The 18594-nt window shown below is 42.5% G+C and overlaps 1 long non-coding RNA gene across 2 annotated transcripts in view; it reads right to left on the bottom strand.

Moving 5' to 3' along the window:
* Positions 1–18594, bottom strand: part of LOC107326494 (uncharacterized) — a 138131-nt gene that overhangs the window by 41022 nt on the left and 78515 nt on the right. The gene's annotated exons all lie outside the window — the stretch shown is intronic.

Here is an 18594-nt window from a genome sequence, read left to right as displayed (position 1 = left end):
TTGGAGAATATCATCCAGTCTATTCAACGTTATCATCAAACTAAATAAAAACATGTTTCAGCTGCCTTCTAGATCCCCCTAGCTTATTTCCAATTACGTCCACACCAACGTCCAACCAACTTTTGTATTTGGTGATCCAAGACCTGCATTTCTGCCTTCACAACTCACCTTTTCAGTATATAGAGCTTGAATTCACTGGAAAAGGCCAAGTTGCCTAAGGGCCAAGAAATGGGTTTTGTGAAGAATCTTATCACCCTATTCATTTTACTTCTGAAAAAATGTGAATATATTCTCTTTCTTTTGGGGGAAAAGGAAGAAAAAAGACCAAACCTTAATTAAATCTGTGGTGTTGCTGAACTCCTAGGTGTAACTAGCACACTTCCCTGGTGACATCTAGCTGAGCAGCTTTATCTGACCCATCTTATTATACAGTATCTCCTGGTCTGGGGATAATCCAGCCAAGAGTGGGTTTGCCAGCTGATGGGTCACTCAAGCTCAGGTCAAGTACTTTTGAACAACCATCTTTTTTTCCCTCCGTTCCTGTACAATGTTATCATCCTTTAGGGTGTCCTCCAGCCTTTGTTTCCTTTATTATGAGTTCTGTAACTGCAGTCTCCCAGGACAATCAATTGGGTGTTCATCCACCACTTTGTTTAGGCACCCTCACTTCTTTAGCTGAACAGATTTAATGTTCCAGACCCAAAAACTCTGTCCTCTCCCCACTCCAGAGAAACTCAGCTACTGTAATCCTAAAGAGAGAACCTTTTGTGCAAGCCTTGGTTGTCCCAAGAAAAGATTCCTGCAGACCAGGGAGAAATGTCTTTTCCCCTACTATGTTTAAAGATCCCATAATGACTACAGATAGTCCCCAGTTTAAGAACGAGTTCTGTTCCCGAGGTCTGTCCTTAAGTCAAATTTGTATATAAGCCGGAACAGTATTATTGCATAATATGTATAAGTAGTATTGTGTAATTAACTCAAATCATTGTGCATTTAACTTGAATTTTGCTACAACACGCTCCATTCTTAACTATGGTTCGTCCATAAACTGGGCGTTCTTAACCCAGGGACTGTTTGGAGATGGTATAAAGTCTGAATCATGCTCCAGAACATATCTAGCAATAGTTTTCTACATCCTGAATAGGCAAATTAGACTGAATATCCCAGGATAAAGACTGGCAGCTTGGTGTCCTCTGGAAGTTTTGGATTACAACTTTCATAATCCCTTGTCACTAGTCACACTGGCAAGACTGATGGGATCTGAAATCCAAAACTCTGGAAGACATCATGGTCCTTTCTTCTATCCCTAGGATGATTAGATGATGTTTGCTAGTGACCCTCATAACTGGAATCCCCTCTGACAAGATTTTTGGATGACATATTCATCAGGATTTAGGAATTATGATGTCTCCAGTTAATAAGAGAAGGCAGAAAAACAGCTTGGAGTCAGTTTGGCCATTTGAATTAGAAAAAAAATAATTTAAAATAAAAATAGCGGTGATGGAACTTGTCTGAAGGTAGAATTCCTTTGGGACAAGAGATTTTTTTCCTTAAAATTTGAAGCTGGGTTTTATAGCTGTGGAATAAGTATCTGTATGCTTCAATTTAGCTCTACTTATATATTTTAACTTGTTTTAAAAATTACAGATACTATGGCTGTTTTCATACCGTGCTTTAGCAGAACAAGAATAATTCTTCATCTTGTACATTCCTGCTTTCCTTCCCTTTGCTATTATGGGATGACTGTGAGGAAGCAATCAATGAACCCACCAGAGTTCCGTGACCATCCTACTTTCTCTGGGACCAAGAGTCATTTACTGTACCAATGACACCTGTCACTCTGAGGGCCAAATGAGAGGTCATAGCTAAGTACCTGCACTGGCCAACAGTGCTGGGAAATTGGCTTTTCAAAGGAAGGTGCCCCATTATATAGGCAAAACCAGTTACAACTCCAACAACTTGTGAGCTGTATAGAGGTGGCCTGTCAGGTTCAGCCCAAAGACTGCAAATACAGTTCTGTTGCATTTATTAGCTTCCACCTCAAGACAGAATCTCACCAGACTGAACCCAAGTTCCCAAGCCAGCCAGCCACAACACCATGAATTCCTTAGGGAGGTGCCAGCCTCATCTTCTTGAACTTCCCACGCTCCTGCTGGGGGCTAAGAACACGCTTATCTCCTTGAGCATGGCCTTCATAAGTCCATTCCATCACATAGCCACAGGATGTGGTCAAAAAATGGCAGCCATGAGGTGTGATTGAAGCTCTTCTCATTTTTTAATGTGTGTCACATGTGCAACCAATACAAAAATGGGCAGAGCTTCAACTGCGCCGTCATGGCTGCGGATACTCCTGGAGCTGTGTAATGAGAGGGACTTAGGCATCAATTATTGGACAGCAGCTAGAGACGTTTTTAGGGCAAAAGGGGCATGCCTGAAATCTACCAGGCAGAGATACCATGGCACTTCAGTTGCCAATGGATGCCTAACATCCAGAAGCTGAGTATATACAAATATAGTGCAGTTTACCTGATTAATAGCGTGCAACATGCAAACCACACAGGCACTGGAAAAGTGGATTAACTTGGAATCAATCTCTTGGAATTAGTGGCATCCTCAAAAGGTGAGTTAAAATCTGCAAGATGGCAGATGCGGTTTGCAATCAAAGGGCCATCCTTTGGTACCTGCACTGAAATATACACATACCCAAGGGAGGTGGCTTTGATCGCAAAGCCAGGCTTGTTATCTGGAGATTCTGACACCCCCACCCCGCCCTTACACCCCATGGACACCCATTTCTGGAATTATTATGCTGTCACTGATTTATGAACAGAACGATTTCAAGAAAGTCCCATAGAGTTTCATGAACCTGGGGACTAGTTTAGGACTGGCTGTTGTATCTATTTAGCATTACCTACTTTTCTCCAGAAACTACATAGCATAGTCGGGGGAGGGGAGTCCCTTCGAAACAGTGTTGACTCCTGGCAACTGCCTGGACAAGTCCCTGCAGTTGTCTTGGCAAGTGGCTTGCCCTTGCCTTCTTCTCCCTTGAGCTGAGAGAGAGCGACTGGCCCAAGGTCACCCAGCTGGCTTTGTGCCTAAGGCAGGACTAGAACTCATGGTCTCCCGATTTCTAGCCTGGTCCCTTCACCACGACACCACACTGGCATACTGAGGATCAGAGAAAGTGGGGAAAACTCGTATGCTTACTAAGAATGTCCATGCCTCCAAATAAAACCCTTGGCACCTCCAGTTAAATAGATAAGGGGAGTCGAGGTTTGAAGAAATCCTTTGTATGAGAAGTTTTGATTGATTAGGTGCCATCAAAGTCATTGTCGACCTTTAGCAACCACATAGAAAGATTTCCTCTATGACAATCTGTCCCCAGTCTGATCCTTCAGGCCTTCCAAGAGTGCACCCCATCGCTAATGTAACTGAGTCCATCCACCTTGTGGCTAGTCGTCCTCTTCTTCTCTTTCCTTCCACCTTTCCTAGCATCAAACCTTCTCCAGAGAGCTGGTCTTCACATAATGTGTCCAAAGTAGGATAATTTGAGCCTAGTCATTTGTGCCTCGAGTGAGAATTCTGAGTTGATTTGTTTGATGATCCACTGGTTTTCTTCACTGTCCACAGTATTCTCAGGAGTCTTCTCCAATGCTAAAGCTGCAATATCTTCCTATCCTGCTTCTTAGGTTAATTCAATCTTCCTCAACCTTTTCTGCTTGGGCTATAGTTCCCAACTAGCATAGCCATGGCCATGTTGAAGGGGAATTTTGAGAGCTGTGATTCTAGCATATCTGGATTAAATGAACCAATGTTCTGACTCAGGAAAATTGAGCTATTTCAGTGTCTGCCAGATATTTTGTATGCCTGTGTGAAAAACTGTCATAGATCAGCTGAAATGAGAAGGGAGAGCAAAAGCCATTGAAGATCCAAAGAAGTGATATAACCTTGAGGAAAGAGGCCAGAATCAGCAGTGGTCATAAAAGCAGAGATTTTATAAAGAACAGAGATCTGGATTAAGCCTGTTAATGAGAAACTGAAGGTCAAAGAGAGAAACAAATCAAGCAGAAACTTATCATAGGGCCAAACAGTATAAAGGTTTTTTTCTTATGGGCAAGGAAGGACCAGACAAGAAATCTTTGTAGGCTGGACAGTAGGGTTGAGAAGTCAAAGCAGAAATCAGGAACAGATTTACAGTAAAATTTTAACCATGCATTTTTATTGGACCTACCCAGGAAGATTCATAAGAGCAAAGAAGCTGATCTGAAATTGTATTGTCATTTGACCCCAAACCCACACGGATCTATCCTGCTGAACTCTAAGTTTTGTTTAAAATATTTTATTCCAAGCCGTGTCAGATCTTTTGTGTTGTAGAGGCCTGAATGCCTTGGAGTGTTTTTTTCTCCCCTACCCTTGGAGTGCCCTAATTATACAGCGCATTGATTCTATAGTGCATTTCTGGATTGATCAGCCTGCACACCCCTCCCACAGGAAACATCTTGTGCAACAGCACTTTTTAGATCTCTCCCAAGTACTCCCTGGGTAAATAAAATGCCTTTTGGTTTTTTTCTCTCTCTTTCTCCAGTTAGCATGGGCTGGAGAAGAAGGTGGGAAGTCAAAGATGGCTCGTTGTTGAAATGTTCTGAAAGAGGAGAAAGGGGAGAGGGGAACCTACAACTTGACAATCAGTGAGAAATCATTCTCTGCTGTTCACAATTAGAAGTACCACAGCAAACCGCAGAACCATTTTATATTAAGATGATCTCCTTGACCTCAGTCTAGCCAACAGCGCCACGTCTTTAGTCCACTCTGGCCATTATTGTTGATAAATTAGTAAGGCTGGAGACAGTGGTATCTCACAGATGACCGTCCATCAGGAAATCAAGCCAAAACCTTAAACAATGTGCTAAGATAATGAGGAGGAAGATGAATAACACCTTTTTTCAATATAAAAGAGCTGTTGCAATTTTGAAATTAATTGGAAGGGGGGAAGGAGAAGACATGTTAGAGTATTATTGTACAGCCTAGTTCCTGTTGCTCCCAGTTGCTATCATTTGCAGCTTTAAAAAGATGTATCTTCGGCAGCTGAGCCTTCAGTAAATGCTCCAAGGGGGTTTAAAGAAAGCCTTTGCTACTTAAGAAGAGGTTGCTTAGCTAAGTGTGATTTAAAAAAAATAGTCCCTTTTCCTTGCAACAGAATTGTCCAGTTCTGCTCATGTAAATCTCCTAGTCCAATCGGTTCTCTGGATCCTATTTAAAAATATAACTATTTTACTATGGTTCTGCATTACAGGGATCAGCAACCATTTCCGATAGTGCAGTGTTGTCCAAACTTGGCCACTTTAAGATGAGTGGACTTCAACTCCCAGAATTCCCCAGCCAGCCATGCTGGCTGGGAAATTCTGGGAGTTGAAGTCCACTCATCTTAAAGTGGCCAAGTTTGGACAACACTGCGATAGTGGGTGCCGCACGTGAGGAAACATCACTGTTCTTTTCTTGAGATTTCAGCTCATTCACCCACAAGATCTCAGCCAAAACCTCATGACATATTAGCATTTTCTTGTGGGATGTGGCAATCTCACAAGCTTGCGGTGTGTCTTCATGTTGATTTTTAAATTCATTGTTTAGTTAATAGGGGGGTAAGAGTGCTCCAGAGGTTATTTTTAGGGCCTTGCTGGTGTCCATGGTCAACCATGGACTGTAGGTGTCCATGGTTAACCCTGTCCTATATGGACATCAAGCATTATACGGTGCGCATAATGTTATGTTACAGAATATTCTGACTACAGAAGAAGTCATTCCTTTTGGTCCCGAAGAGGTCTAACCTCAAAACAGCCTCATTTCAAGGTTAGATAACATCTGGGACATTTGGAATGACCTGTTTCAAGATTGGATCATTCCATGAGATAACATTTTACAAGTCTCTATTGTACACTGCTTTCTCTATAATATTAAAAAAGAATGCTTATTTCGGTATAGATCCATGAATTCCTGCCCTGCGGAGAAAAGTCTTCAGCAGATCAGTCTGAAACCTGGCTCTGAATTGGTTACTCCTGCAAACTATTTGAATCATGGCTTAAATAAAACTTAAAGCATAAATGCATACAGGGAAGCTCACATTTTTCATGACCATAAGGATAAATTTTCACACACTGTTTCTCCATTTTGCAGTTCACAGTTAAGTTTCTCATTGAAATACCATGGCAAGATATACCACGCCACCATTTCATCCACCCTGCAAAGAATTAAATATCCCCACCTCTCAAAATAAAAAGGAAGAGGGGTGAATCTTTCTCACACCCAAAATTGTTTTGTTTTTCACATCTTTCTTAACAGGGAAAAAAGTAGAGATCGTACATATTTCATTCTAGGAGTAGAATGATAGGGTGGCACGTTTAAAATAAAAAATCGAAACAGCTCAGCCTCATCAATTCTTTCATGCAGCGGGAGCTTGGCCCAGTGATAAAAATAAGATAAAATAAAATAAAAACCAAAAAGATTGGGTTGTACCACTTGAAAAGAATGCTGAATCTCAGAGCAGGTGGCAGAAGCATCTTCTGGCCATGATTAAAGGAGACAGCTTGTACTTTATTAGGACCCCATTCCTTAAAAGTTCTTGCAAAAGGCATCGCTAGTGTGAACTATGAATGGCAGGGTTGTAACCCTTCCCCTGGTTTATGCAACTCTGTTTTTCTAGGGGATATGCCTGCACAAGCAGAGAGAGATGGCATTTAATGGAGAAATTCTCACCACGGGGACCACACGATTCTCTTCATTGAAGTGAAGAGGTGACACGTGGCAAGATCAGCTGGCAGATTAAACCTCCTTTGCTATGCATAGTTTTTTTTGGGGGGGGGGGCTTGGACTGCCCTTAAGATGGAAAGGCAGGGTGGGCAGAGCCGTATTATACATGTGAGCGAGGCTGCAGACTTCAGAAAAATTTTTGCTTTCCAGCTGTGATATTCCTGTTTTAGAGCCAGTTTGATGTTGTGGTGAAGGCACCAGGCTAGAAACCAGGAGACCATGAGTTCTAGTCCTGCCTTAGGCACCAAGCCAGCTGGGGGACCTTGGGTCAGTCCCTCTCTCTCAGCCCTAGGAAGCAGGCAATGGGAAACCACTTCTGAAATCTTGCCAAGAAAACTGCAGGGACTAGTCCCGGCGGTCACCAGGAGTCAACACTGACTTGAAGGCACAATAAATAAATTCCTGTTTTCGCCCTTCATGATAGTTTCATGCTTTTCCCGCCTCACCGTGTTGGAAAAAACATGCAGTCAGTTTTTAGCCAGGGCAAAGAGAACCCTGGGGGGTCATAAAAAGGAAGTTTAGGGACCACACAAGGCCCCACTGTCATGCCCAGTTGATCTGACACATAGAGGAAAGAATTCCCCAGCTCAGGAGTTATTATCTCAGGAAAATCTCTTTCCAATTAGGCAGGGGGAGAGAATTTGCTGCTCCCCCCCCCCATTTTTTTGAAAGTGAAGAAATGAAAGATTATGGTGGACACGAACCTAATTGTTCATCTAACCTTTAAAATACCTTGGAAGAGGTTCCAATCAAAGTCTTTACCTCAGGTTATAGATTGGAAGTAATGGGGCCATTAAAACCCCATGAAACTATATCTTTTAACATTTAAATGGAGTGTAAATGAGTGAGGGGCATTCTAATTGGAGTTTTTTTCTGGGCAAGGGGCAAAGCCGCTGAGTCAGGCTTCCCCTGAGCTCCCCCCACCAGCAGCAAATGGGCTGGATGGTAAATGAGAACGGATGTGGCAATGGCAGATGCCAGAGGCTGGTCTTAATTCAAGGAGAAAACTTTTGTTGCTGTTCAGATGAAAGCTTCAGGACCCAGATCAGGAGGAGCAGCAGCAGGTTGACGTTCTCTGGGCTTCAAAGTAAAGCAGGGCCAGGCCTGGTTATGACTTGGTTGGGAGACCACCAGATTTCAGAGGTATAGAGTAGAAGGGGAAGTTTAAGAACAAAATCGGAACAAAGCCATGAGAAACCACTTCCACCTAGTTGCCAAGAAAATTGTAGAACTTGACCTTGACATTCTTGAGAGTTGACCTTGGCTGGAAGGAGACTTTCATTTTTAAAGCTTCAGGATCAGGACAAGTGGAAAAGTGTTTGGTGAGAACAAAGGGGCAACTCTTTCAGGATGGGGAGGGCAAACTTGCTGGGGAGAGGGGTTGCCTTAGTCAGTTGGGCGGCTATTGAGATTGCTTTCAATCAATAAAGATAAGTACTCTAGCAAGCCAGCAGGGCCAGGACAAGTAAATATGGATTAATCTAATTAATTAAATTTAAATGTGAATAAATTTAAATACAGATGAATGATTATTAATTAAGTATAGCTTATGTTTACAACCCTAGTATTTAACCATTGTTTCCTGATGTCACCTTTCAAACGGTGGAGGATCTCTGAAGTCCAGACTCAACATATGCCGTAATCCCTCATGCCTTACTCACTTCCTGATTGGATTACTGCAGTGTGCTCTACATGGCCATGCCCTTGAAGATTATCCAGAAGCTGCAGCTGGTCCAGAATGCAGCAGCACATGGAGTTCTGGGTTCCCTGCCTGAGTTACACCTCTGTGGCATAAACTGTACTGACTCCCAGTTGCTTCCAGGTGCAGTTCAAGATGTTGGTTGCCATCTTTAAAGCCCTATATGGCACAGAGTCAGGTTATTCGCAGGATATCTGCCTGTCCCACTAGGTCAGATAAGGTGGGCATAGTCCAGGTCCCTTCCCTAAAATGTTGTCATCTGATGGGAACTTGGAGGCACACCTTCTCTGTAGCCGTCCCAGCCCTTTGGAATAGCCTCCCACCTGAGATTCAAGGGCCCCCCTCACCTTTTTAGCCTTCTGGAAGGCTGTGAAAACCTGGCTGTTCCCCCAAGCATTGGGATAGGATGGGGTTGAGTAGGGGGTCAATAGTATGATTGGTCTGGTACCTGGTTAGAAAGGTTCCTTCTGTTTTTATCTTGTTTTTATTGGTTGTTGTGAGCTGCCTAGGATCACTATGTGAGATAGGCTGCCATATAAGTTCTAAAATAAAATAAAAATAAATAAAATAAAAAATAAAAAATAAAAAATAAAAAATAAAAAATAAAAAATAAAAAATAAAAAATAAAAAATAAAAAATAAAAAAAATATGGCTGACTGCTACGGAACTGTGCATAGCAGCAACCAATGACCAGAGGACCGGGGGTGTTCCAACCAGATACAGTAGCCAATCAGAAGGAGGGGGGTTGCTTATAAGGAATTGAAATGCAGCATAAAAACTGCACAGTTCAGCTCAAGCCAGCCCAAGACAGAAAGCATTACTTTTGACAAAGAGCCAAAAAGCACCAGCAGAGATTATCTTGGCTGGGGGTGGGTTGAAAACGATGCCATGCATTCTTCACCGCCTTCCAGGGGGAGGGGTGTCAAAGTCTGCCAGGTGTGTGTTGCAATCAAACCCCACCCCTTTTATACATGCAGCAATGCTGCACGCATGAACAACAAAGGGGTGGGGCTCCTGCTGCAACACTGTACCCAATATCTAGCGGATTTGGGTCTTCTCCTATGGACAGCCACATACCCATTTCTGTCCCCCAAAGTGGTGGGAGACTTAGGCTGGAATGCAGATCTGCCCTCTTGTCTTCTTCGTCTCATTCTTGTATCTTCTCCAACTTTCTGGGTATTCTCCTTACTCAGATTCCCAGCCTCCGACCTTCCTGCCTGCTCAGCAAATCTGCCTCTCTCCTCACATCTTTCTTTGATAGATCAGATCCTGCCTGAGACCAACAATTTCAGACTAGAGTCTCATACATTTTCCTTGAGCAATTAGAATGTTCATCACTGTTCGATGACATTACATTTACTGGTGGAGAAAGAAGCTTAGTTATAGTGGGGACTTTATTTCAGAGATGATAGATGCATTTCATTCAAGGTAATAAAAGTCCTTGATCTTTCCTTATTGGCATGGTATCAGTTTAGGCTTTCCTACTGGGTTACTCAGACAGAGTTGCTTGATTGGCATTTTATTATTTCTACATAGTTCTATACTGGCTGGGTTGATAGGACTTTTTGGCCCATCCAACATGGTCTAACTAGGAGTGGGTATTATGAGTAGCCCCCACTAAAAGTTCAAGAGGGCCAGACCCCATAGGAAGGTCATTTCAATAACAGCCCCCTCTCTCAGGAATAGTCCACAAATGGCCCCACCTTTCTGGCATTTAGGATGGGGGTGAAAACAGCCCTCTCTTGTAGGGCTTGGAGTAGATGGTCCTCAGTAGCTGACAGTAGTGGAAGAAGATATGGTTTTGTTTTGATTTGATTACATGCACTTTATATGTATGTTTTTAACATGGCAAACTTCCTTGAGGGCAGAATACAAGTGACATATAAATGGCTGTAATAAATCAATAAACAAACCAACAGGCTTAGCCAAGTCATTTACAAGCCAGGTGGCTAAATTCACACAAAGTGCTAAATTTGGTTCGTTTTAATTGGGGATGGGGATAAACCCAGGCCATTTGGTAAGGAGGCGATTCTCTACTTTATGCAAACCCAGAAGATGGGTTAATGCAATAAGCACAGGAAGCAGGTTGCAGGAAGACACCCAGGGTGTATTGTTACAGTCAGAAGTATCATCAGGGTACATCTACACAACCTTTTGCCTTCAGCTTGAAGAAGCCTTGCTAACCGTTCTTTGTTTCCCAGGTTCTCCTGGCAGGAGCTTTGCTGATCCGCTTGTTGGGCAATGCTCTGGCATTGACTAAGTTGAGGACTTGCAGGGTATGAAATCTGGTCAGCTCTTCCTATCCCTCAACCACCTGCCTCTTGGTGGGACTGTTTTCCCTACACAAGTCCACAAATGCCTTGAGTGACAGGCAGGGGTTCACAAGGGCAGGTTTATTGCTGACGGCTCTGCCCGTACCTAGCCTGGGCATCAAGGGCTGGGTCAAGGCTGATAGGCCAAATGGGGATTTTGCTGCCAACAGCTCACACCTGCCAGCTCTCCCCACCCAGGAATATGCCCTGCAGCACTGAATGCACAGGGGCAGGGCGATGGTCCACTGCCTCACCACCGTGGATCAGGCACTTGGGATGAATCAGGGGTTGGGCGGGGCTTCCAGGTTGCTAAAGCATATAGACATGGCCCACAGAAGGGGGAAGGGAACAATGAACCCTTAAGAGAAGAAAAAAGGTTACTCAGTCCTGGAAAAGAGGAAAGGGTGAGAAAGAAACTTAAAATAACTGTCTCTTGATTTCATTTAGTATAACACATAGTACAGGTAGTCCTTGCTTAACAACCACAATCGGAACTGGAAAATTTGTTGCTAAGAGGGGTGGCTGTTAAGCGAGTCGCACCCGATTTTATGACCTTTTTTGCAATGGTCATTAAGAAATCACCACGGCTATTAAACGAATCATGCAGTTCCCCATTGATTTTGCTTGCCAGAAGCTGGCTGGTAAGGTCACAAATGGTGATCACGTGACCCTACGACACTGCAACCATCATAAATGCAAGCTGGTTGCCAAGCACCCAGATCCCAATCCCATGACTGCGAGGGTGCTATGACTATTGTAAGTGCAAGGACCGGTTGTAAGTTCCTTTGTTCAGCACTGTTGTGACTTTGAATGGTCACTAAATGAATGGTTGTTAAGTGAGGACTGCCTGTAGAGAGAAACAGTGATAGGTTTTCAAGATTGTGTTACGCTATTCTGCAATAACAAAGAGCATTCCTGGAACCCCTGTTGCTTCTGTGTCTTCATCTTGCCTACTTCAAAGGGCTGACACTGGTAAAGAAGGAAGGGAAGACTTTTCCTGTTTTACTGTGAACACTCCCCACAACTCCAGCACTCGACCTCCAGAGATCAGGCCCTGCAGATGAGCCAGAGGGTGGGTGGGGACTTGCCAGTAAAGTAGAAATGAAAAGCCCCTGACCATTCCACCATCCAGGTTCAGACAGATGGCTAAATCCACTGCTCTAACCATTCGTCAAAACATTTTGGGGAGAGCAATTGATGGATGTTTTTCAGCAGGCAGGGAAACCTACCAACTGTTGTATCTTAACCTGCCCTGTAGGAAGCTGTTAGTGACAACCCAGTCCCTGGAGCAAAGTAGAGCTCAGGTAGGTAGACACAGACAATTTCTCCTGGGTCATAGATTAAAGAACATTAAACGGTCTTTCAGGATCCTATCATTGTTCTGTCTCCTTCATAGCAGTCCTGGGAATCATTGCTCTGCCTTTCCTCAACATGATTCCAGTTTTGAAGTAGAGTTATATAAATCTGGTTAATTTTAAGCTTGATTAGTTATTCTGCATCTTAGCATGTTGGGCAAGTCCTCCCATTTGGTTAATTTAGGGTTCGCTATATTGTACAAATGCAGAAAACGGGTTAATTCAAAAGTGAGGTAAGTATATTGTGTAAAGACAGCCAGTATGGCATTTTCTCTCTCATTTTTCATCCCCACAATCTCATATTTCCTATCTTTTCTTTCTTCATTCATTATTCATCTATGATTTACAAATATTCAAGGAAATCAAATCCTGTTACTACATGAACTGGGATTGCAAAGGAAAAAATCATAATGGGAAGACTTCCATCCATAAACATTATGGAAGATTGAATCACTTGAGATTCGTGGGCTGAGCTCAATTGATCACCTATAATTGTTGCTGTATTGATGTCCTTCTGCATAAGAAATATTACATTTCAAAGCTAATTTAGACCCAGAGACAAATGCCTTAAAATGGAGCTATTTTCCTGGGGGAAGGTGGAATGCCCATTCTTCACACGTGCACAGGACACAACCATATGGCCATGCTAAAGTGCATTCCTCCAGTCCTTGAGTTGATAGAAAATCCAGTGGCATAACTTGATGGCAGAAGTCTCTTCTCCCTCACCCACAAGGCCAGTGAGTGGGTGCTGTCCTTACAGTTCAAGTTAAGGAAACTGATTAGGAGCTTCATTTCTCCTCCCACTGAGCAAACCAACCATCAGTTGCTCTCCTGAACGTGTGGTGGGGCAGGGCTGGGCCAGTGTAGGCAAGTGCTTTGAATGGTGGGTTTAGCCATTGTCAACTTGCTCAAGTAACAAGTAACAGGTAGGCAAAGAGTTCCCTTCCCATTCACTCCGCACCCATCCTCCACAGGTTTGCTCTGTCAGTTGGGCTAACAGGCATAGAGAAACAGGAGGAGGCAATCAATGATGACCAAGCTTTGTCCTTCACTAACGATTTGCCAGGACCACCAGAAGTGGCTGGTGGCATAAGCAAAACAGTGGCATACATCCCCATCAGCCTAGCCAAAAGAGTGAAAAGTGCAGTCACGCAAAAGGCCTGATGGCAGAACCAGCAGAAAATCTGTTATTGTAATGGGCTGTGAGAATAACCTTGAGGAACAACAAGAAGAGCTGCAATCAAAACAATGGTCAGATAAGAGAAATCTGTGCCCAAAGCAGGAATGTAATTTGAGAAAGCATCTTTTGAACTTAAAGCAGGGAGGGGAGAGGCACGTTCAGACTTTCAAGATTGATGTCAGCCCTTCAAGGTAGCCCAGACCAGGAAACCAAAGTCATGAATGCTAATACTGCTTTTATTATAAGGTTACAGGAACAGAGTCTTGAGACTTTTCTTCCTGTTCCTCAAGGTTATTCTCACAGTCCATTACAGTTACACACCCATTGGTGACAGAGCCAGCCACCCACAGTTAGCAGAAGCCAGCACCCTCTCCTGATTTAAATTGACTCCCTGTGTAGCATGACTAGCATTCTCTCAAGAATGTTAGACCTACTTTCTAAGCGAGGGTTTAGTGCTTTTTGCTATCTTTCAAAAAAGCACTAAACTCACACTTAGCAAATAGATCTAACACTCTTTCACAAGAGCATTACACCTGATTTTGACTTTAAGCTGCCTTGAGGGCTAGGGATGAGACAAAGGCATAGCTTATCATAAGCCTACAGCATATAAAAATGGTTAGGGGATGTGAGGATGAAGCCCCCCATACACACACATACATACACACACGCACACACACGCACACACACCCATATGCACAAGTTCCATCCAAATCACGTCAAAGCTTCAGCGTTGCATATTGAATTATGATTTTTATTATAGAAATCATTAATAATTTACCTAATAATATAGCTTAAGGCTGTCTTTTTTTCTTGCCCTGTAAGATAAATTCAGTGATGTCACTTAAACGTCTCTGTTTAAACATGCATACATACAGAAATGGAGCAATTCCCATCTCAGTGTCCACCTCAAATACCCAGAAGCACAGGTGTCCACAGGATGGCATGGTGGTGCAAGTGCAAAAGGGTGGAGTATGGGTTGTGATGTCACAATGCGCTTTTTGTCCCTTTGGTGTCATTGTGGTTAAGAACAGATGCCTGGGCCAGGAAGCATAGCGAAACAATGGGGATATAATTCTTAAATGGCCAATTTGCTTGGATTCTTTCAAGACTTCCAAATTAAAGCAGTGTCATGGCATTATGGGGCAACTTCACCCCTTTGGGGCATGTGGGCAACATTTGATGCTTGTAGAAATGGGGCAATACTACAATTCTGTTTTTGTCACTTTGACTCCCTTTGTCCCTCTTGAGAGCAGAACTGCATCAGCCTTCTCTACCCCTGTGATCCCATGTTTATTTTATTGTTCATCTTTATTTTGAAAAATTAATTTTTGGAAGAGCCTTCAAACATGCTAAAATGAAATGCTATATATTTTTTAAAAAGATAGAAGAGTGATTAAACATATAAACACTTAAAGTACTTATGAGTCACATTAACTCTAATGAGTGGATTGCTTCAAGTAATGGCACCATCTTTTCACACCCATGTTAAAGTCTGAAAAAAAAATCAAATTCCTTTCATGAAGAGCAGAAAGGTATCAAAAAAGGCATAAAAAATGTCAAGGTAGCATCCACAACTATGCAGTTCAGAGATGTCTGCAGGGTATAGTCAAAAAAGTCAAGATGGTGGCCGTACCAATGCAATCAAACCTTTGCTTACATAAAATACAGGTGGAGCTTTGATCTCACTGTTCTGGCCACCATCTTGACTTTTTTGACCATACTGTGCAGACCCCTGATGTGATTGAAGCCCCACCTCCTGCACTGGCTTTGATTGTGCAGGTGCTCCTGCCATCTTGACTTTTTTTTGACCCCTCCCCTAGCAGACACCCCATTCCAACACACTTCTTCCATTTTCAAGCAGCCATAAGAATCACCCCTAATTCTGGCCAAGTTGGCTTGCAAGGGATGAAAGAGGCTTCAAACAAAAGGCTTTGGGACCACTCTATCTGTTCTAGGAGGTCATTTAAAAGCTGGGCTTAAATTTACTTTGAAAAAAGGCTGACAAAGCCTCTGACTCTCTTTCTGACGACTCTGACCTTTTGCCATAATCTCTCATCCAGCTGACACAAAGAATTGTAGATGGAGTTTTGCATCTCCAGCTATTTTCCAGCGTGATAATGCTCATTTTATCATTCAGGTAAGTGACTGGATCCCAGAATTATGGACGGAGGTATCTAAAATCATGTCCACAGTTATTTTAAGTCACAAGTAGAAGCAGGAGAGCGGCAACCAAAGAAAGTTCATGACAGAATAAAGAGATTCTGTCATATAAATAAAGAATATTCTGTCAATAATAAAGAATATTATTAAGGTTGGTCACACAGTCAGCCAGATGTTTAGACTGGATTTGGCATTTTTGTCCACCTCTCGAGTCCTTCCCAAGAACCTGGGATAGGCAGATGTTGTTGTTTGATGGTGTTAAAGGCATCGTTGCAGGATATAAGCTGTTCCAAGTAAAGCTGCCTTTTGCAATTGACTGATGGTGATTTTGTCAATGCTGATGGTCTTCAAGGGGTGCTCCAGATGTTTTGGGATTGCACCCAAGGTGCCCATTACTCTTGGTACTATCTTTGCTTTCTTTTGCCACGGTCGTCCTACTTCTATTTGCAGGTCTTTCTATTTTGTGATTTTCTCCAGTTCTTTCTCTTCTGTTCTGCAGGTATTACAACGTCCACTATCCAGATTTTTTGTCTTTCTTATCAACCATTGTTAAGTCTGGGGTGTTGTGTGGCAGATGCTTGCTTGAATTTTAAAGTTCCAGAGCACTTTAGCTTCTTCATTGTCTATTGTGGTCCCACCAGTTCTTGCTTGCAGGCAAATGGTATTTCTTGCAGATATTCCAATGCACCGTTGTTGCTACTTTGTCATGCCGTTGTTTGTAGTCAATCTGTGTGATCTTCTTGCAGCAGCTGACTAGGTGGTCCACTGTTTCTTCAGCTTCTTCGCAGAGGCAGCATTTGCTGTCTGTGGCTGTCTTCTCGATTCTGGTTTTGTATGCATTTGTTCTTAAGGCTTGGTCTTGTGCAGCCAGAATTAGCCCCTCCGTCTCTTTCTTCAACTTTCCTACCCTTAGCCATTGCCAGGTCTTGTTGTTCTCTGCTTTGCCTGCTAGTTTTTTTGTGTACTGGCCATGTAATACTTTGCCTTGTCATGTCTCTTTTCTGTTCTTCATTTGGTCTTTCTTGTAGGCCAGTTTGGTCTCTTTGGTATTCAGTAAGCCTTCATCGTGTAGTAGCTTCAGTGCATCTTCTTCACTATCCTTCAGATATTGTTCCAATGCCTTTTTCCTTCTTCAGCTGTCTGGTGTAGTTGTAATATTCCATGCCCACCTATGCTCCTTGGTAAGTAGAGTCTGTCAACTCACTGCATGGATGAAGGGCATGATTCATTGTCATTGTTTTTCTACTCTTCCTATCCAGGGCTTCTAGTTCAGCTTGAGTCCAGTCCATTATTCCAACTCTGTATGTAATGATTGGAATTACCCAGAAGGTAAGGAATTGCTCAGGTGATATCACCTTAATGGTATTTCCACCACTGAGTTTAGACTTCTAAGTGAGATCTTCTTCACTCTTGTGATGTATTCACTACTAAACGTCTTCTTGACTTCAGTGTGCTTGATGTTGTCAGCCTGAAGGATGCCTAGATATTTGTAGTGATCTTCTTCATCCAGACTCTTGAAGTTATTTCGATTGGGCATCTTGATTCCTTCAATTTTCACTATTTTTCCCCTTTGATGGTAAGGGTGGCTCATTTGTCCAGTCCAAACTCCATTGCAATATCTTGGCTGTATATTTGGACAGTGTTGAGCAGCGATTCTATTGAGATGGTGTTTTTCCATACAGCTTCAGATCGTCCATGAATAGGAGGTAGGATAGCCTGGCAGATGTTTTTGATGTTTGATAGCCATGGCCTGACTTGTCAGTATTGTTGACCGAGGGATCAATGCAATGGCAAACAGTAGTGGTGATAGTGAATCTCCTTGAAAGATTCCTCTCTTGATGTTAACCTCTCCCAGTCTCTCACCACTGACCAGCAACTGTGTCTTCCATTGTGCCATTGGTCTTCGCACAAAGCTTCTGATGTTTCTACTGACTCCTGTTGTTTCTAGGCACTTGATTATCCAGACATGTGGCAGGGAGTCGAATGCCTTCTTGTAATCAATCCAAGCTACATTCAAGTTGGTCTTCCTTCTCTTGCATCCATGTTGTCATCTTGGCAACAGTTAGAAGTATTTGCCCTCCCTTTGCAGATGTCCCTACATTTACCTCCATAAATATTTTTAAATGTTAGTATTGAAAATATATATATATGATAAAATTTCTCTATCCTCACAAGCAATCATATGAAATGATTGGCAATTTTTTAAACTCTTTCTTTATTAGATGATGTTTGCTCTGTTGAACTGGAATTCTGAGATTGAGCCTGGAACATTCTTCCCACAAATGTATGCTCTAGTATTATACTTCTTACTGATCTGGCTTGACAAGATAAACCTGGGGTTGACAAACATGGGAATCTCAGTATGAAGCTACATACATATGGTTTCACCCTGATCTACAGTAGCTGCAGATTAGTTCAAGGCCAATTCACATCATCAGTTGGTTCTCCAGATCTATTTAATCTGGATTTCTAAATCAGATGGTTGAATCAAGTCAACCCAATTCAGGCAGTTGATTTGATTTGGAAAAAAAGAAGCTGTTCCATTTACCAACGATGATCTGATTTGGGAGGTCAATTCAGTTTGGAGATTCAAACTAGTCACTTTCAAACAGAATCTCTAAACCAAAACATACGTACCCCTAAAAATGGACTTCCCCAATTTTGGATGCCTGTATGCCCAATCAACTTCTGAACTGCACCCTGCTTCCCCAGGGTGTCATTTAACACCCTGTTTTTCGCAATACAACTGTGTACCAGTGTTTTTAAAACCTGCATGCTAAGCAGTTGCTGTTTTAACCAGTGAAAAGGTTTTGTCTTTATTAATACATGCATAATGAAGCCATTTTAAATGCCTCTGTTAACATGGTAACAACTTGGGTTCCCTTTTGATATGAAAAAATAACAGTGCGTATCTTAAATTGTCATCAGTGTAACTGTAACTGGTATAGGAGGAAGGTAGCCTTTGCATCTGGGGTAGCCTTTTTTCAAACTATTTAAATCAGCTATGCTGCCTGGGGAATTCTGGGAGTTGAAGTCCACACATCCTAAAGTTGCCAAGGTTGAAAAACACTGATTTAGGTACAT

Source organism: Python bivittatus, unplaced genomic scaffold (assembly GCF_059951505.1).
Source record: "Python bivittatus isolate LINGU-HERP-01145 unplaced genomic scaffold, Pbiv_v1 ctg000700_np1212, whole genome shotgun sequence".
NCBI classification, from domain to species: domain Eukaryota; kingdom Metazoa; phylum Chordata; class Lepidosauria; order Squamata; family Pythonidae; genus Python; species Python bivittatus.
This window is presented reverse-complemented; position numbering and strand designations above follow the sequence as displayed.